We start from the raw sequence: 21,650 nt of genomic DNA on the forward strand, positions 1-21,650 counted from the left end.
TGGTGTTGGCAAAGGTGTTGGCAAAGATGAATGAGGTTACTCTATTAGTGATAGTTTGAATGGGAGACTTTTTCGGCAAGTCCATTAATCGTGGACATAATGAGTTTGTTCTGACCAGTACTGATTGTTGTAGGGCAGTTTTCTGTCGTAGTTGTAGTTCCCTTTCGGTGGGTAATTGTATCTGTAATTCTGGAATGCAAGTGGATCTGGCATCCAGTTCCATACACTCTCCATGCTGCTCCTTTTGAATTCTCTGCCGGTCTGGTATAAAAAATTTATAGAGTTTCCTCCAAATTCATTATCCTGCTTGCCACTCTTTATGTAGCGTTCCGTGCCTTTCACGTGAAAGTGTGGGCAGCTAAGGTCATAGCATTTTCTGTCCTCCAGTGAGGTTTGGCACATGTCAGGATGGAAAAACCTACATATTGATCCAAATCGACACTCACCTTTCCTAAGCATATTTAAACATTTTTTGGGATGTTGGTAACTGCATTCTAATCCTTTCTTATTACCAGCATATCTATGACTGCATATGCCCTTTGCATAAAATTTGCATAAGTCTGTCCTTCTGTTCTGAATTGCTCTATCGAGAACCGTCGTGGTGTCTGTACCTATCGAGCTGTCAGTGCTGTCTGGTACACTTTCTAGTTTACTGTCATCTACATCCTGGCCTACTGAGTCAGAGTTTACAACTTCCTGAGTTTCAGCCTCAGTTTCATCCCTGACTATAGCCTCCGCCCCTTGTATATTAGAATTGTTGTTTCTTTCCCACTCCTTCTGGATGGCTGGTAGGCTTCCAATGAATGATGTTTTCCGTTCATGCGTCCACCCACCCCTGGCTGGTTACACCACCAGCCACGCTCCCCTACACCCGCCCCTGGCTGGTTACACCACCTCCCATGTTCCCCTACACCCACCCCTGGCTGGTTACACCACCAGCCACGCTCCCCTACACCCGCCCCTGGCTGGTTACACCACCTCCCATGTTCCCCTACACCCGCCCCTGGCTGGTTACACCACCTCCCATGTTCCCCTACACCCGCCCCTGGCTGGTTACACCACCTCCCACGCTCCCCTACACCCGCCCCTGGCTGGTCATGGTCGAACCCCTGTTAGAATTAGACCTAACTATGGGATGGGTCAACCCATCCCATAGGATGGGAAAGGATAGGTCCATTAAAGACTGAGACAGGTCAAATAACGAATAATGATGAAGAGATGAGTAGTATTTTTAATAAATATTTTAAATCTGTATTTACTAAAGAGGAATTTAACAATATGCCTTCAACCAAACAAGTCTGTGGGAAGGGACGAGGACAGGTTGACTAGTTTAGCAGTTACCAGGGTTAGTTAGTTTAGTTCATTTATTATGCACCCCATACCCATCTTGTGGGCGGTAGTGGAAAGGGTTACAGAGGCACATAATGGGCTCCTTGAGGTTTCCTTGAGGTGCTTCCGGGGCTTAGCGTCCCCGCGGCCCGGTCGTCGACCAGGCCTCCTGGTTGCTGGACTGATCAACCAGGCTGTTGGACGCGGCTGCTCGCAGCCTGACGTATGAGTCACAGCCTGGTTGATCAGGTATCCTTTGGAGGTGCTTATCCAGTTCTCTCTTGAACACTGTGAGGGGATTGCCAGTTATGCCCCTTATGTGTAGCGGAAGCGTGTTGAACAGTCTCGGGCCTCTGATGTTGATAGAGTTCTCTCTCAGAGTACCAGTTGCACCTCTGCTTTTCAACTGGGGTATTCTGCACATCCTATGTTACGACCCTGGGTTCCTCAGTGGAAACCAGAGGTCAAATTGAGCTAAATAAATTACTTTTATTATTTGGTGCGCTTGTCGAAGTTCATTCCTATCGTCCTTGCCAGACGTAAGACGAATCTTGTTTCTCACAGAGCATTCAGACTCGTGAGCTTGTTGTGGAGTAAGTATAACCATGTAGTAATTATTAACTATTCTTAGAACTATTAAAGTAACCAGTTTTACGTCGAGGAAGAGTGGTAATGTTTACAAGCGGCACGATCAGCTGTTGTCTCCCTGGCAACGGCTGATGGCTGCTGCTCGCTCTATGGCTGGCGTTCGTGGTGTCAAGATCTCCTCTGAGCTGCTTTGCACCCCTATACCTTTTCTCCTCCTCCTTCCTTCCCTTACCTTGAATTCCTGTAACCACTAAGTTAAGTAATTGTGTGTATATTTGTGCCTACTCTGGGATTGTAAGATTGGTGTAGACCTGGGGTAGTATTTGCCAGTGTTTTGGGTGCCCCTTAGTGTTGTGTTGTGTTAGGGTACCACGTGGTCTCACTACCCTAAGCTGCTTCAAGCTTCAGGTTCTTCACTAGTAGTACTTTACCCTAGCTTGTTCTCATTGTAAACCTTGTATCCTGCCTATGTGGATCAAGGCTTTTAACGTAAGATAGTGTGGTAAAGTAATTTACCACAGTAAAGTCATTTTACCAGTTTCCGTGGTGTAGTGGTAAGGGACTTGCCTGGCGTTCCGCGAGCGCTATGTCATGGGTTCGTATCCTGGCCGGGGAGGATTTACTGGGCGCAATTTCTTAACTGTAGCCTCTGTTTAACGCAACAGTAAAATGTGTACTTGGTTGTAACAACGATTCTTCGCAGCGGGGATCGTATTCCAGGGACCATAGGATTAAGGACTTGCCCGAAACGCTACGCGTACTAGTGGCTGTACAAGAATGTAACAACTCTTGTATACATCTTAAAAAAAAAAAAAAAAAAAAAAAAGTTGGTGTGAATGTATATGGGGGGTTGTTAAGGGGTTAATAAATAAATAAGTTAGTTAAAGGAGTATCCATTCTTCCTGTGTAGAAGATCTATGATCAACCTCTAGACTGACATTGTTTTGTAGCCAATTAATATTCACTGTTGATATTTTTATTTGGGGGCCGGGCCTTACTGATCTCCACTGCTAGAGATACATCTTTATTCTAACTACTGCCCCTACATCCATTTAATACTAGATCCCCCATAGTAGAACAACACACAATTTATAACATCCTGCCATGTCTTCTGGTCTCATGTGATGTTATCTTTGTGTGCAGGTTTGGGACCAGCCCCTCTAATATTTTCCACGTGTAAATTATTATGTATCTCTCCCGCCTGCGCTCAAGGGAGTACAGATTTAGGCTCTTTACTCGGTCCCAATAGTTTAGATGTTTTACTGAGTGGATTCTAGCAGTAAAGGATCTCTGCACGCTCTCCAGGTCAGCAATTTCTCCAGCTTTGAAAGGGGCTGTCATTGTGCAGCAGTACTCCACTCTAGAGAGCACAAGCATTTTGAAAAGTATCATCATCGGTATAGCATCTCTAGTGTGAAAAGTTCTTGTTATCCAACCTGTCATTTTTCTTGCAGTTGTGACGGCTACTTTATTGTGTTCTTTAGAGGTAAGGTCTTCCGACATGAGTACACCCAGATCCTTTACATTGCCTTTTCTTTCTATGTTAAGATTTGCCTGAGTTTTGTACATGGTTTCCGTTTTTATATTTTCATTTTTTCCATAGCGCATGAGCTGGAACTTGTCTTCGTTAAACAATATTATTTTCTGTTGCCCATAGAAAGACCTGATCTACATCTGACTGGAGGTTTGCGTGTCCTCTATGTTGCCTACTCTCATGAAGATCCTAGTGTCATCTGCAAAGGATGATACAATGCTATAGGTTGTGTTCTTGTCTATGTCCGATATGAGGATGAGAAAAAGTACTGGAGCAAGCACAGTACCCTGGGGGACTGAGCTCTTCACGGTTGATGGGCTGGATTTTATTTTGTTGACTATTACACATTGGGTTCAGTTGGTCAGGAAATTGTAGATCCATCTGCCTATTTTTCCGGTAATTTCTTTTGAACGCATTTTATGTGCAATAACACCATGGTCACATTTATCAAAAGCTTTTGCGAAATCTGTGTAAATTACATCAGCGTTTTGTTTGTCTTCCATAGCATCTAATGCCATATCATAGTGGTCCAGCAACTGCGACAGGCAAGAGCGCCCTGTTCTGAAACCATGTTGTCCGGGGTTATGGAGATGCTGTGATTCCATGTATTTTGTGATCTTACTTCTTAGCACTCTCTCAAAATTTTTTATGATGTGTGATGTTAGTGCTATCGGTCTGTAATTTTTTGCCTCTGCTTTATTTCCTCCTTTATGAAGTGGTGCTATCTCTGCTGTTTTTAGTATATCAGGAATAACGTCAGTATCTTGGCTTTGTCTCCACAGAATGTGGAGGGCCTGTGATAGTGTTTTTTTATAGTTCTTGATGAATATGGAGTTCCAAGATTCCGGGCCAGGTGCAGAGTGCATAGGCATACTGTTTATGACTTCAAAATCCAGTGGGGATAGGGTGACGTCTGATATATGATTTGATGTTGGTATCATATCCATGAAAAATTCATTTGGGTTATCAATCTTTAGTGCGTTTAATGGCTCACTGAAAAACAGAGTCGTACTGCTTCCTCAGTAGCTCGCTCATTTCTTTGTTGTTCCAAAACAAAAGTGAAAAGTTCCATCTCCCTTTCGCAGGGGCCCGATACTAGATGTGGTTTTTTATCTTGATTTTGCATAGGAGAAAAAATTTCCCGGATTTCTCTCTATTTCACTGATGGCCTTTTGCTCTCTTTGCCTCGCCTGGGTTTTGTATGATTCTTGTAGCTTGCGTTCAATTGTTTCTATTTCTCTACCTAACCTTCTTTGCCGTTCTTCAGATAGGGTGCGACTCTCAAGAACTCAGGGCTTAGGGACTGAACCCCACAGTTCATTTAGCTAAGCAAGTTACAATCTAGGGAAGATGTAATTAAACAAATGGTAAAACTCAAACCAAACAAATCCGCAGGGCCGGACGAAGTGCTTGCCAGGGTGCTTAAAGAATGCAAAAAGGAGCTTTGCGAGCCACTGTCTACCATATTTAATAAATCAATAGAGTCAGAGTGCCAGAGTCATTGAAGGTTGCTAATGTAGTGCCAATTTTTAAGAAAGGAGATAGATCACTGTTTTGTGTCAAACTATCGGTCAATTAGGCTAATGTTTATTGTGGGAAAGTTACTTGAATCGATAATTGTAAATACAATGGGTCTTCATCTTGAAAAACATAAATTAATCTAAGAAACTTATAAGTAGATAAATACTTGCAAAATTTATAAAAATGATAACAGTTGCATAGCATGAAAAAATAAGAGATGAGAGAAAAATTGTAGGTATATTAAAGCACATAGGTAGCTCAAAATGATTGTAATGACAGCTTGAATGGTAGTTTAACAAAACTTAGCAGGCACAATAAATAAAAAAAAAATGTTTATTCAGGTAAGGTAAATACATATACAAGAGATTTTACATAATTTGATCGATTTATAATAATAATAATAATAATTTTTATTTAGGTAAGGTACATACATAAAGAGATTTTACAAAGTTTGTTGGCTTTATAGATAGGGCTAGTACATACAATGCCTAAAGCCACTATTACGCAAAGCGTTTCGGGCAGGAAAAACATTAATGACTAATGCTTAAAACTAATGGGTAAAAAGAATAAAATGTGTTGAGAACAAATAAAAGTAGAGGTAAAAGAGGGGGGAACATTGTTGAAAAAGAAGCACAAATACAATTACAAATTATTACAGAAAATTACATTCAAACAGCGTTGATTTGAAAAACAAAAAACATACATGGGGTTGACAACAGAGGGGTAAGGTAGGTTACAGGGAATTTATTAGGTATAGCTTCGTTTTTAACTTAAACTGGTTGAGAGAGGTACAGTCTTTAACATGGTTGGGAAGGTCATTCCACATTCTGGGCCCCTTGATTTGTAGAGCATTTCTGGTTTGATTAAGTCGTACTCTAGGAATATCAAAACTGTATTTATTTCTGGTGTGGTGCTCATGGGTTCTGCTACAACCTTCTATGAAGCTTTTGAGATCAGGATTGGCATTATAGTTTAGCGTTTTATATATGTATAATACACATGAGAGAATGTGCAGTGACTTAATATCTAACATATTCAGAGATTTGAGTAGGGGTACCGAGTGATGTCTGGGGCCAGAATTGGATATTGTCCTAATAGCAGCTTTGTGTTGAGTAATTAGAGGACGTAAGTGATTTTGGGTAGTAGAGCCCCAAGCACAAATACCATAGTTGAGATATGGATAGATAAGGGAGTAATAGAGAGTCACCAGGGCAGGGCGTGGTACATAATATCTGATCTTAGAAAGAATGCCCACAGTTTTTGAAACTTTTTTTGATGTTTAGAATGTGTCCCTGGAAATTCAGCTTGTGGTCAATGAGAATGCCTAGGAATTTGCCATCTAATTTGTTACAAATTTGGGTATTGTTTATTTTGAGATTTATTTGATTAGAGGATTTATTGCCAAACAGAATATAGAAAGTTTTGTCAATGTTAAGGGTGAGTTTGTTGGCAGTTAGCCACAGATGGACTTTATTTAGCTCAGTATTTGCTGTGGCATTTAGAGCAAGGGGATCAGGATGGAGTAAATGAAGGTTGTGTCGTCAGCAAATAGAATTGGTTTGAGGTGTTGGGAGGCATTTGGAAGGTCATTAATGTAGATGAGAAAGAGGAGAGGGCCAAGTATGCTGCCCTGGGGAACACCAATGTTGATGGGTAGGGTGGGAGAAATTGTATTATTCACAGAAACACATTGGAGCCTGTCAGTAAGGTAGGATTTGAGGTATTGTAGGGAGTGTCCTCTGACACCATAATGATGTAATTTAAGAAGAAGGTTTTGGTGGTTGACAGTATCGAAAGCTTTACGCAGGTCCACAAATAACCCAACAGGGAACTCATTTTTATCAAGAGCTGTATGAATCGAGTTAAGCATACTAATAAGTGCATCGTTAGTGCTTTTTTTGGGCCTGAAGCCATATTGGCAAGGGCTAAGTATATTGAGTTTGGCTAGATATGAGTAAAACTGCTTATAGATTAGTTTTTCAAAATTTTTTGACAAGTTTGGCAGGATTGATATAGGTCTGTAGTTGTTAACATCTGTGAGATCACCACATTTGTGGACAGGTGTTACTCTCGCTTTTTTTAGAATATCTGGAAAGGTTTGGAGTTCAAGTGACTTGTTGAAGAGCAAAGCAATAGCAGGGGCTAAAGATCTGGAGGCTTTTTTGTAGATTAAAGTTGGTATCTCCTCAAGGGCACCAGACTTGGTTTTAAGGGAAAGGATTATCTCATTGACGTCAGTGGAATTAATAGGCTTTAGGTACAGAGACTGTGGATAGTTACCTGTAAGATAGTCCTTAATGTCAGTACTGGAAGATGGAATATCATTAGCAAGGGATGAACCAATGGAAGAGAAGAACCTATTGAACTCAATAGCAGAATCAGAGGCTGAAAGCTGACCATCGTTATTAGACAGGAGAGTCGGTTTGTTATTTAAAGACTTCTTTGATCCCAATATTTGTGAAATTGTTCTCCAAGTTTGTTTAATGTTGCTCTTTATTTGGATAAATTTATCTTCATAGTATTTAGTTTTGGCTCGTCTAATTATCTTAGATAGCAATAATGAGTAATTCTTTGAGAATTCTTTGGAGACAATTCCTAACCTATATTTCTTCTCAAGGTCATGTTTTTTATTAATAGATTTAAGTATTCCCTTTGTAAGCCAGGGATTGTTAAGCCTTTTGGTTGTGACTTGTTTTGTAAGCATAGGACAGTGGGTATTATAAAGGCTAAGAATTTTTTGAAGAAAAGATTGCACTGCTAGGTTGATGTCCTCTATGTTACCTAACTCGGACTCCCAGTTGACATTATCAGTAGCAGTTATAAAATTGTCTATAGCAGTTTCATTGTGTAGTCTAAAACGTATCTCTCTTGACTCAAGAGGTGGTTTGCTAATGTTAGTTAAGAGAAATGTGGGGTAATGGTCTGTAGTGCTATCGGTGATTATACCTGAAGTAAGCGGAGAGGTTATGTTTGTCCAGATGTGATCTAGAGTCGTGGCAGTGCTATCAGTGATTCTAGTAGGTCTAGTGATTAAGGGTATGAGGAAGCAGGAATTCATACAGTTGAGGAAGCTAACAGCAGTAGGGTGTTCTGGCTCGCAGAGGTCAATATTAAAGTCCCCTGCGATAATTAGGTGGTTTTTGTTCAGTCTGTTATCAAGTATTAGATTTCTAAGGTTTGAGTTAAATTCGGACACATCAGTGTTAGGAATTCTATAAACTGCACCCACAGACAGGACAGACTCGGCACCCTTGACTCTGAAGCTGGCGAAGATATACTCCCCATAGCAGTCTCTAGTTCTAATTTCTTTTAAGCATGTTAGTTCTTGGTGGTAGTAAAGAGCAGTGCCACCACCTCTCTGAAGTTGACGACAGTTGTGAATTGCTGAGTAGTTAGGCATGTTAAAGAGTTGAGTAGTATCCTCTTTCAACCATGTTTCAGTAAGTATAATAAAAGAGAATTTGTTGTCAATAGCTTCAATCAAGGCACTAACATCATCGAAGTGTTTACCTAGGGATCTAACGTTCAAATTGATTACAGAGATATTGTGATTATGAGTTAATACATTGTTTACATCATGTGCTGCAAAATATCTGCAATTTAGATCATTTAAGTGATTATTGTCATAGATAGTGGATAAGAGGTTAAGTTCTGGGTCTATACTTGACTGCATAAAAAAAGCTGATTGCAGGAAAAACAAGGAAAGAAAGGCAAATTACAAGGTAGAAATAAGCTATAAAATAGGGGAAAAAAATGTACACAATACTGTGCAAAACAAACACAAAAGGGGCTTACAGGGGTACAATGGAATAAGGGAGTATGGCTAGGCTAGGCAACCTAGGTAATGAATGAGATTAAAGAAAAAACATATAAACATGGACTATACAAAACACAAGATATAGACATACAAAACAAAAATATAAACAAGACTAAGCAATGCAAAAACAAATTGAGCAAAAATGAAAAATGAGGTAGATTGCTTACAAGTACTTTCAGGTACACTGTAACAATAGATAGATAATATATATCAATATAGATAAGAATGTCACGATACAATAAGATAAGCAATTATAGGAACAGATGAAAACAAATCTGCTGTAAAATAGAAAGTAATTATAGCAAAACACAACAATATAATAATATAACAATACAATAAGAGCTTACAAAGTATTGAGTCTGCTAAATTAGAGAATAATTATGGCAAGACACAACAATAAATGCAAGTAAACAAGGAATTGAAACAATTAGAGGTAGAATTAAGGTCACTAGATAGCCATGGAGGATACACAAGTTTGGTGGAGAGAACAAAAAATCAGTAGAGACTGTCAAGATGAATATATAAAAAAATTTGACAAATGATAATTGTAAAGTAAAATAATCTTAAAGATAATAAATTTTATTAAGCTTAGTTTTAACTTATAATTAGTATGAACTTAATTAAAAGAACAAAAATGAGATCAATAATTGATTTCAATAAATGACATAGATCAATACAAATAAATTTAAAATATAAATGGAATAGGGTAAGATTAGATTTAAGAGTAAAATTTTACAATGAAACTGAGGTAGATGCTTGCATAAGTGCATGGATTCTTGATGGATTATTTAGGAAATTATATGAATGAGAGAACATTAGGTAAATGGTAAGGCAGAGACAGCACCTTAGACAAAGTTAGATTAAGTTAGGTTAGGCTCAGGCACTGAAAGAGTTATTTTAAGTACTGGCATTGGTCGGGTTCAGGTTTTCAGATATACCACAATCACTTAAGAAGGCCAGTAGTTGTTGGTCACACTTTATTTCATATCTTTTTCCTGTACTTTCCTTCTTCGCAAAAATCGTACCATTCCTAGTGTAGCACTGCTTGATAAGACCAGGGTTTTGTTTGCGAATTTGGCGCAGCCTGAAGAGGAGGGATCCACGCTGCTTTGTAAGACACTCATTTATATAGAGGTTGGTTTTTTGCTTAGCAGCTGATTGTATGAGGTCAAACTTCGCAGAGGGATTTGCAAGTTTGATGAGCATTCTCCTACTGTTACGGGGATTGTTTTTATCTATCCTAATAGCCGATTTGATTTGAACATTGACACTGATCTTTGAATTAATTAGGGTGTGTGTTAATATTTATAGATGGAGCTAGTACATACAATGCCATACAGTACAGTACATACAACGGGGATTGTTTTTATCTATCCTAATAGCCGATTTGATTTGAACATTGACACTGATCTTTGAATTAATTAGGGTGGGTGTTAATATTTATAGATGGAGCTAGTACATACAATGCCTAAAGCCACTATTACGCAAAGCGTTTTGGGCAGGAAAAACATTAATGACTAAAACTTAATACTAATTGAGTATAAAGAATAAAATATGTTGAGAACAAAAAATAAAGATAAAAAGGGGGAAACATGGCTGAAAACGCAGCACAAATACAATTAGGTCGACAGACAGCGTTGTTTAAGAAAACAGACATGGGTTGACAATAGGGGGGTAAGGTAGGTTACAGGGAATTTATTAGGTAGTGCTTCGTTTTTATCTTAAACTGGTTGAGAGAGGTACAGTCTTTAACATGGTTGGGAAGGTCATTCCACATTCTGGGTCCCTTGATTTGTAGAGCATTTCTAGTTTGATTAAGTCGTACTCTTGGAATATCAAAACTGAATTTATTTCTGGTGTGGTACTCATGGGATCTGTTACAACCTTCAATGAAGCTTTGAAAAAAAAATTGGGTGGAAAGCATTCTCTTGATTTGGCTTGGGAATTGGAATGATTATACTGTTGGTCCAAGAGATAGGAAGTTCCCCAGTAACATAGCTCATATTTACAGCTCAAGCAGGGGATTCCCTGGTACTAAAGGGAGCAGACGCAATATGTCATAAGTGATACCATCTTCACCGGGGGATGTGGCTTTACCTTTGTTTAGGGCCGAAAGTAGCTCAAGCTCAGTAAATGGCACGTTGCATTCATCTTCCTTGTGGAGAATTGGGTGAGAAAGTTATACGTTTTTCCTACATAAAACTGTTAAAAAAAAAAAGAATTAGACCCCACTATCAGGCAAAGCTACTGCCCACTCCTCTCCCTTTCCCCTCTTCCCTATCCTCCTTCATTTGCCCTACCCCTAACCACCCCTCTTTAAAGCACGGTCTCCTACACTGTCAGTGGTAGGGGACCCCCCTCTACACCTCCTCAACATATCTTATATACTGTTATTTAACTATATATAGCTACACGCGATTAACTTTATGGCACATACTCATATATATTCATCTACTACTATTGCTCACCTGTTCCTATACTTACCCTACATCACCCACATCGTCCCACATGCCGCTACTCCTAGTCCAAAATGACTCTACCGGGGGACTAGTGCCACGCGGCCGGACGCCACGTGCCCCCCACCCCGGGAAACCCCCAGAACCCTTTGTGACTAGAAACCTGCACACCACCTGAGCAGGGAAGACCTAATTGCCTCACCTGCTCAGGTGGCACGCACGGTTCTAGTCTCAATTTACCCTACTTTTACCCTACCCTACTCTTTACTACCACCAAGAACTGACTTGCTTAAAAGTAATTAAAACTAAAGACCCCTGTGGAGAGTATATCTTTGCCTCTTTCCGAGTCAAGGGTGCTGAGTCTGTCCTGACTGTGGAAGCAGTGTACAGAATTCCTAACACTGATGTGTCCGAATTCAACTCTAACATCAGAAATCTAAAACTAGATAACAGACTAAACAAAAACTATCTATTTATCTCAGGGGACTTTAACATTTACCTCTGCGAGCCTGATAATTCTCCTGCTGCTAGTTTCCTCAACTGTATGAATTCCTGCTTCCTAATACCCTTAATCACTAGACCTACTAGAATCACTGATAGTACTGCCTCTGCTCTTGACCACATCTGGACTAACATAACCTCTCCGCTTACTTCAGGGATAATCATTGATAGGACTACAGACCATTACCCCACATTTCTCCTAACCAACATTAACAAATCACTTCTAGATACAAAGAAGATAAGCTTTAGGCTGCACAATGAAACTTCTGTAAGCAACTTTATTGCTGCTGCTGCTAATATCAACTGGGAGGCTGAATTAGGTGACATAGTGAACATCAACCTAGCGGTGCAAACATTTCTTCAGAAAACTCTCAGCCTTTATAACTCCCACTGTCCAATATGCTAACGAAACAAGTCACTACTAAAAAATTACACTCCACGGCTTACAAAGGGGGATACTTACATCTATTAATAAAGAAAACATGACCTTGAGAAGAAGTATAGGTTAAGAGTTGTCTCCAAAGAATTTTCAAAGATTTACTCATCATTGCTATCTAAAATAATTAGGAGAGCCAAAATAAAATACTACGAAAATAAATTTACTCAAATAAAGAGCAAAATTAAGAAACATGGAGCACAATTTCACAAATATTGGGATCAAAATTTTTTTTTAAATAAAAATCCAATACTCCTGTCCAATAATGATGGTCTGCTTTCAGCCTCTGATACTGCTATTGAATTCAGTAGGTTCTTCTCATCCATTGGTTCATCCCTTGCTAATGATATTCCATCTTCCCGTACTGATGTTCAGGACTACCTTAAAGGTAACTATCCACAGTCTCTGTATCTAACGCTTACTAATTCCACTGATGTTAATGAAGATACCAACTCTTAATTTACAAAAAAGCCTCGAGATCTTTAGCTCCTGCCATTGCATTGTTCTACAACAAGTCACTTGAACTCCAAACCTTTCCAAATATTCTAAAAAAGCGAGAGTAACCCCTGTCCACAAATGTGGTGATCTCACTGATGTCAACAATTACAGACCAATATCAATTCTGCCAAACTTGTCAAAAATATTTGAAAAACTAATCTACAAGCAGCTCTACTCTTATCCGTGCAAACACAATATCCTGTACCTGTGCTACAGGGAACAGAGCGTCCTGTACCTGTGCTACAGGGAGCAGAGCGTCCTGTACCTGTGCTACAGGGAGCAGAGCGTCCTGTAAATTAGCCTCTTGTTTGGGTAAACTCTTACGCCATTTTGGATACCTGAGGAGTGAGTCCCTCAATTTGCCACTTCATAAAAAGAAATTACTCTTTTTGCTTATCCAGAAAAGTAAAAAATACAGCTGTTTTGCCTAGCTAGAAGCGTAAATGTAACTGTATTGACTTGCTAGAAGCCTAAATATAACTGTTTTGACTTGCTAGAAGCCTAAATATAACTGTTTTGACTTGCTAGAAGCGTAAATGTAACTGTTTTGACTTGCTAGAAGCCTAAATATAACTGTTTTGACTTGCTAGAAGCCTAAATGTAACTGTTTTGACTAGCTAGAAGCCTAAATGTAACTGTTTTGACTAGCTAGAAGCCTAAATGTAACTGTTTTGCCTTGCTAGAAGCCTGAATGTAACTGTTTTGACTAGCTAGAAGCGTAAGTGTAACTGTTTTGACTAGCTAGAAGCCTAAATGTAACTGTTTTGACTTGCTAGAAGCCTAAATGTAACTGTTTTGCCTAGCTAGAAGCCTAAATAAACTGCTTTGCCTGGCTAGAAGCGTAAAAAAATACAATTGTTTTGCCTGGCTAGCAGCGTAAAATACAACAGTATTCCCTAGACAGAAACAAACGAACCCGCGCAATCTATCGAGGCGGATGCATAGAAAATGTAAAATAAAAGCCTATGTAAATGTAAAACATAACGGTGATTTAATTTTTAATTAAAACCGTCGCATTTTTAACGGCTTAGTCAACTCCGTTAAAAATGCGACGCACTGGGGGTTCTTACCTTAATGAGGGGAGGGGCTGGGGGTTCTTGCCTTAATGAGGGAAGGGGCTGGGGGTTCTTGCCTTGATGGGGGGAGGGGCTGGGGGTTCTTGCTTTGATGGGGGGAGGGGCTGGGGGTTCTTGCCTTGATTGGGGGAGGGGCTGGGGGTTCTTGTCATGATGGGGAGGGGGTGGGGGTTCTTGCCATGATGGGGAGGGGGTGGGGGTTCTTGCCTTGCTGGGGGTTCTGGCCTTGATGGGGGAGGGGCTGGGGGTTCTTGCCGTGATGGGGGGAGGGGGCTGGGGGTTCTTGCCTTGATGGGGGAGGGGCTGGGGGTTCTTGCCTTGATGGGGGGAGGGGCTGGGGGTTCTGGCCGTGTTGGGGGAGGGGCTGGGGGTTCTGGCCGTGTTGGGGGAGGGGCTGGGGGTTCTGGCCGTGTTGGGGGAGGGGCTGGGGGTTCTGGCCGTGTTGGGGGAGGGGCTGGGGGTTCTGGCCGTGTTGGGGGAGGGGCTGGGGGTTCTGGCCGTGTTGGGGGAGGGGCTGGCGGTTCTGGCCTTGTTGAGGGAGGGGCTGGGGGTCCTTACCTTGATGGGGGAGGAGTATCATAGAGGTCCCTGGGACCCAGTCTGGGCGGCTCTTCCGGTCTGTGGCTAGTGGTGGTGGTAGTAGTGGTGGTGGTAGTAGAGGTAGTGGTGGTGGTGTTAGTAGAGGTGGTGGTGGTAGTAGAGGTGGTGGTAGTAGTGGTGGTGGTAGTAGAGGTGGTGGTGGTAGAGGTAGTGGTGGTGGTGTTAGTAGAGGTGGTGGTGGTAGTAGAGGTGGTGGTAGTAGTGGTGGTGGTAGTAGAGGTAGTGGTGGTGGTGTTAGTAGAGGTGGTAGTGGTGGTGGTGTTAGTAGAGGTGGTGGTAGAGGTAGTGGTGGTGGTGGTGGTGGTGGTGGTAGAGGTAGTGGTGGTGGTGGTGGTAGAGGTGGTGCTGGTGGTAGAGGTAGTGGTGGTGGTGGTGGTAGAGGTGGTGCTGGTGGTAGAGGTGGTGGTGGTAGTGGTGGTGGTGGTGGTAGAGGTGGTGGTGGTAGAGGTGGTGCTGGTGGTAGAGGTGGTGGTGGTAGTGGTGGTGGTGGTGGTAGAGGTGGTGCCGGTGGTAGAGGTGGTGGTGGTGGTAGTGGTGGTGGTGGTGGTGGTGGTAGAGGTGGTGGTGGTGGTGTTAGTAGAGGTGGTGCTGGTAGTAGAGGTGGTGGTGGTGGTAGAGGTAGTGGTGGTGGTGGTGGTGGTGGTAGAGGTGGTGGTGGTGGTGGTGGTAGTAGAGGTGGTGGTGGTGGTGGTGGTGGTAGAGGTGGTGCTGGTGGTAGAGGTGGTGGTGGTGGTGGTGGTGGTGGTAGATGTGGTGCTGGTAGTAGAGGTGGTGGTGGTAGTGGTGGTAGAGGTGGTGGTGGTGGTGGTGGTGGTGGTAGTAGAGGTGGTGGTGGTGGTGGTGGTGGTGGTAGAGGTGGTGGTGGTGGTGGTGGTGGTGGTAGTAGAGGTGGTGGTGGTGGTGGTGGTGGTGGTGGTAGAGGTGGTGCTGGTAGTAGAGGTGGTGCTGGTGGTAGAGGTGGTGGTGGTGGTAGTGGTGGTAAAGGAAGTCACACATAAGAACACGTGCCTAAGGAAGGTTAGGTAGACCAAACAAGAATAATGCATGTAGTCTTCCGGGTTTACCCTGGCGCTACCCTGGTTCACACCAGACTGTGGCACCAAGGTTTACTGTGAGGGGCATACCCACACACACACACCTGCACACACGTGACACACACACATACCCACACACACACACACCTGCACACACGTGACACACACACATACCCACACACACACACACCTGCACACACGTGACACACACACATACCCACACACACACACACCTGCACACACGTGACACACACACATACCCACACACACACACACCTGCACACACGTGATACACACACATACCCACACACACACACACCTGCACACACGTGACACACCACCAGTCTCCTCCTCCACATTATGCCGTGGGTGTATACATTATTCATGCCCACCTCTGGGTATAGCACAAGCCTAGACATTCACTTCACCTTATGTGGCATCACACTGGGATTACCTAACGCCCTGCTGCCCATAACAGGCAGGTGAGTCCGTCCTAGCAGGAATCTGGGCTGTATTCGGGCATGGGGGATAATTACAGTTTGCCAGAACAATTGGGTATAATTATACGAGTTAATTCAAGTTTATATTATCCTCTATTTGGCATAACCAAGGCTATGCCTCTTCCAGCAGTTGTTTACTAACAAATAGTTGTGTAATGTCATCAAGGAAGCGCATACCACAACAGACCCGCGGATCAACGGTCTAAATAAGGCAATCCTCCTAGGCTACAGATTAAAAAAATATATATACTTAAAATAATGAATTAGATTGAGTAGGGTCTAACACCTGAGAAAACTATGTACCACTCAACGTCATCGCTTCTCTATCGAGCCAACTAGCCTAACCTATTCTTAGGCTATCCCATAGCGTATCCTAAACTATCCTAACCTATTCTAACCCAACGAGGATAAGAGATGAAATTTTTGGGTTCATATATGATGTGCAGAGGGGATTGTGTTTATATATGATAAGGAGGGAGGTTGTGTTCATATATCATGAGCAGGGGGGGATTGTGACGTCACTATGACGTGACACTGCTCATGTCGGCACAGGTTGTAGACTACTGGTGTGCTCAGCACCGTCCAGGACCCACATATATGGACACTCGAGATCTCCAATAATTCCGGGTATACACTGCATTCACTGCTACCTTCATTTCATTCCCTCGCCTTTCATTATTCTTCCTTCACTACACCACTCCTCACACAAATACATTTCCCATATACCTAAAAAATATATATATATAATAATAAAATAAACAACGGACATACAGAAGCTATTATATATATATATGTATTGTACTCTATTTCATAGGGTCGGGGGCATGCGCCGTACGACACGTTTTCCCATGTTCCATGTGAAGGTCGAAGGGCCCTAATGCAGTCATTAATGATCTGGTGCTGGTGGAGGGAGGGTGTCGCTGCTCTCTACGGTGTTCTAGTGCTTACTGAATATAGTGTTTCCTCGGGTGTACGAAACGTGCGTGTTACGAAGGGCGATCGAAAAGAAAATATTAGCCTCGTTTTATGAGTGTTTTCGAAGCTTGTGATTGTTAATGTGGCCCACAGAGGTGGTTATGGTATATTGTGATGGACTGTAGGTGTCAATACACTAGGGCATTGGTCAATATATGCTGAGCTGAGGGGAAGACAGGTCAAGACTCCCTGAGCTGAGACTACAGATCAATACTTCCTGAGTTGAGACCACTGATCAAGACTCCCTGAGCTGAGACCACTGATCAAGACTCCCTGAGCTGAGGACACCACTAATCAATACTCCCTGAGCTGAGGACACCACTAATCAATACTCCCTGAGCTGAGGACACCACTGATCAATACTCCCTGAGCTGAGACTACAGATCAATACTCCCTGAGCTGAGGAGACTACTGATCAATACTCCCTAAGCTGAGGAGACCACTGATCAATACTCCCTGAGCTGAGGAGACCACTGATCAATACTCCCTGAGCTGAGGAGACCACTGATCAATACTCCCTGAGCTGAGGAGACCACTGATCAATACTCCCTGAGCTGAGGAGACCACTGATCAATACTCCCTGAGCTGAGGAGACCACTGTCCAATACTCCCTGAGCTGAGGAGACCACTGATCAATACTCCCTAAGCTGAGGAGACTACTGATCAATACTCCATGAGCTGAGGAGACCACTGATCAATACTCCTTGAGCTGAGACTACTGATCAATACTCCATGAGCTGAGGAGACCACTGATCAATACGCCATGAGCTGAGGAGACCACTGATCAATACTCCCTGAGCTGAGACCACTGATCAATACTCCCTGAGCTGAGACCACTGATCAATACTCCCTGATCTCAGACCACTGATCAATACTCCCTGAGCTGAGACCACTGATCAGTACTCCCTGAGCTGAGGACACCACTGATCAGTACTCCCTAAGCTCAGACCACTGATCAATACTCCCTGAGCTGAGAGGGAGAGCAGTCACCATCGAGGGAGTGAAAGGTGAGGCACCTGATGTTTTAAGCTTTGTAATATATATTAGAGCAGGTGTTTGCCTGAATTTACCTGAGGGGGCCACTGTCTCTAGTGGCCTCGGTGGGCGGCTGTTAAGTTTACGATGTTCAATACATGATGAACACGGTGGAATTATGTATAGCCTTGGAAGGTGTTATTATATTGCGGTGATAAGGTTTTACAAAGGTGCTTATGCGATCTTGTGGAGATTATCGGGCCCGGTAAGGATATCTTGTCAGCCACTACCGGGCCCGGTAAGGATATCTTGTCAGCCTCTACCGGGCCCGGTAAGGATATCTTGTCAGCCTCTACCGGGCCCGGTAAGGATATCTAGCCAGCCACTACCGGGCCCGGTAAGGATATCTAGCCAGCCACTACCGGGCCCGGTAAGGATATCTAGTCAGCCACTACCGGGCCCGGTAAGGATATCTAGCCAGCCACTACCGGGCCCGGTAAGGATATCTAGCCAGCCACTACCGGGCCCGGTAAGGATATCTAGTCAGCCACTACCGGGCCCGGTTAGGATATCTAGCCAGCCACTACCGGGCCCGGTAAGGATATCTAGCCAGCCACTACCGGGCCCGGTAAGGATATCTAGCCAGCCACTACCGGGTCTGGTAAGGATATCTAGCCAGCCACTACCGGGCCCGGTAAGGATATCTAGCCAGCCACTACCGGGTCTGGTAAGGATATCTAGCCAGCCACTACCGGGCCCGGTGAGGTGAACCTGAGCGGGGAAGGTGTTAACTTGCTCTCAGGAAGACCATTCCCTGTTCACCTTCTTCAGCTCCGCCAGTGTACTGACTGGCAGAATGGAGCTATCAGCTCCTGGACCCCGCCGTTCTGATATATATTTGTTCCTCTATTCAAAAAATCAAATCAAAATCAAAATGTTTGTTTAGGTAAAAGCACATACATAAAAGATGAGTTACAAACATAATGTTGGATTTATAGATATATTTATCTCCAGCGTACACGCATCTCCTAGGGAGCAGCAGTCCGCAGCAGCTGTCTAGCTCCCAGGTACCTATATATTTACTGCTAGGTGAACAGGGGTATCAGTGTGAAAGAAACTCTGCCTATTTGTTTCCGTCTCGGCCGGGAATCGCACCCGGGGCCCTTAGGATTACGATCCCCCGGGCGCTGTCTACTCAGCTACGAGTGTATTGCTCTCCAGGTGGGCGTGGTCAGCCGCGAGTGTCAACACACTTGAGAGTGAGTGTGGTGCTACCTCACACTTGAGGCACTTCAGTTTTAAGGCTGTTGCTGCTGTAAGTTCGATTCACGGGCAGGGCAGAGAGTGGTGAGCACGTTTCCTTTCACCTGATGCTTCTGTTCACCTAGCAGTTAACAGGTACACCAGGAGTTAGCCAACTGTTGTGGATTGCATAGTGGGGAAAGTGTTTAGATAGCCTGACTGTTAGGCCTGACAGCTGAGTGGACAGCGCTTCGGATTCGTAATCCTGATGTTCCGGGTTCGATCCCCGGTGGAGGCGGAAACACTGGGCAGAGTTTCTTTCACCCTGATGCCCCTGTTACCTAGCAGTAAATAGGTACCTGGGAGTTAGACAGCTGCTGCGGGCTGCTTCCTGGGGATGTGTAACAAAAAGGAGGCCTGGTCGAGGACCGGGCCGCGGGGACGCTAAGCCCCGATATCATCTCAAGATAACCTCAAGATAACCTCAATATAACCTCAAGATAGCCTAGGCCTGGGGTGACTAAACGTCCCGAGAGTGTATGCCCAAATAAGCGTGTGTCGTGTATCCAAGTTTATCATGAATTATTATATTGGAATTTTACCATTTTTACCGAGAAAGAAATCTTGAAAGTGTTCGTGAAGAAATCTGTTTAAAAACTGGCTGTAATTAATGAATATTTACTATGTGTAGCGAATTAAAGCCTCACTGTGCGCCGCGTTATGGGGCCATGACTTTAGGGAATCAGAATCATTGACTAGTGACTCAAGTGACTGAAAGCCCACGTAGGAAGTCATGCATTCGTGAAAAATGTAATAGGAACACTGCTGGATACCGCCAGGATGAGGTTGCTGTAGGCTGTTGAACACTTGTTGCTGTAGGCTGTTGAACATATGTTGCTGTAGGCTCTTGAACACATGTTGTTGTAAGCTGTTGAACACATGTTGCTGTAGGCTGTTGAACATATGTTGCTGTAGGCTCTTGAACACATGTTGCTGTAGGCTGTTGAACACATGTTGCTGTAGGCTGTTGAACATATGTTGCTGTAGGCTCTTGAACACATGTTGCTGTAGGCTGTTGAACACATGTTCACGCAGAATGTTGAAGACACATAGAAGTGTAGTTATGGTCAATGATGAAAGCAACTTTGATAAGTTCACATGCTCTCAAGTATACATTGATCTCATTTACTGTAACAATTGAAATATGATAACTTAGTTCTCGTTTAGTATTAAGTTCCTACCCCATTACATTTATACATAAATTACTTAATTATACTAACTTATGCCGGAAAGCCTCAGTGTATTTGTGGCTGCATGAATTTTGTACCCGTATCTACTCCTCTGTATCCTGTCTCATGTATTTTATACACCTAAAATACATGAGAGATAAATGATAATAATCATAACACAATACTAATATTATTAATAATAATGAATAAAGTCACACACTTGTGTTACAATGCAGTTTATGTAATGAACAGCCTACATATATTTGGTCAAAATATCTTCAACAGCCTACTTCAAGGGGGGTTATAAATAGCCTAAGCTACTCTCTCCCTTTGAGACGTATTTTTTCCTTAGTCTCAATAACCATACTTGAAATTGAAGCCTACTTCAATGCTTTTATTTTTTGGGTTCTTGAATTTGCATTAATATATCTAACTCCGTGCTCATATGAGTTAAATTTACTTACACCTGACATGTACCATTATTTAGTTCGTGTATTGATAAATTGGGGTTTATTAATCGTAATTGGGTATTTGTAATACCGCTTATCATAGCCTAGTTATGGATTTATCGGTTAGTCATACGATATTTCAGTTGTTCATACGATATCTCACTTGTTCATACAATATCTCACTAGTTCATACGATATCTCAGTTGTTTATTTGGTATCTCAGCTGTTTATATGATATTTCAGTTGTTCATACGATATCTCAGTTGTTCATTTGGTATATCAGCTGTTCGTACGATATTTCAGTTGTTCATACGATATCTCACTTGTTCATTCAATATCTCACTTGTTCATATGATATTTCAATTGTGCATACGTTATCTCAGTTGTTCATACGATATCTCAGTTGTTCATGTGGTATCTCAGCTGTTAATACGATATCTCACTTGTTCATACAATATCTCACTTGTTGAACGATTCCTCAGTTGATAACACCATTTTGAATAACAAACATTTGTTTAGCGTTTTTATACAATTCCGGTTTATTTTATGATTTAATTTACATTATAGTGATGGACGTATCTTGTTAATATATGTGACCGCTTTTGTCACTAGTGTATTGTTAAGGAATAAAACATTGGATTTGTGTTTTTTTCATATAAATCACACGCAAGAATGTCAGACTTTCACAGGTGAAGTGTATGTAAGCTATTTTTAATTTATTGTCATTGTTTAGAATTTAAATAATTTGGCTTTGTGTGCCTTGTGGAAGAGGTGTGAGTTTCTGATGCAGAAGCCTATGGCAGAGGTTATCTTGAGAAGATTTCGGGGCTTTTTAGTGTTCCCGCGGCCCGGTCCTCGACCAGGCCTCCACCCCCACGAAGCAGCCCGTG

The sequence above is a fragment of the Procambarus clarkii genome, chromosome 63 (genome assembly GCF_040958095.1).
Source record: "Procambarus clarkii isolate CNS0578487 chromosome 63, FALCON_Pclarkii_2.0, whole genome shotgun sequence".
Lineage (NCBI taxonomy): Eukaryota > Metazoa > Arthropoda > Malacostraca > Decapoda > Cambaridae > Procambarus > Procambarus clarkii.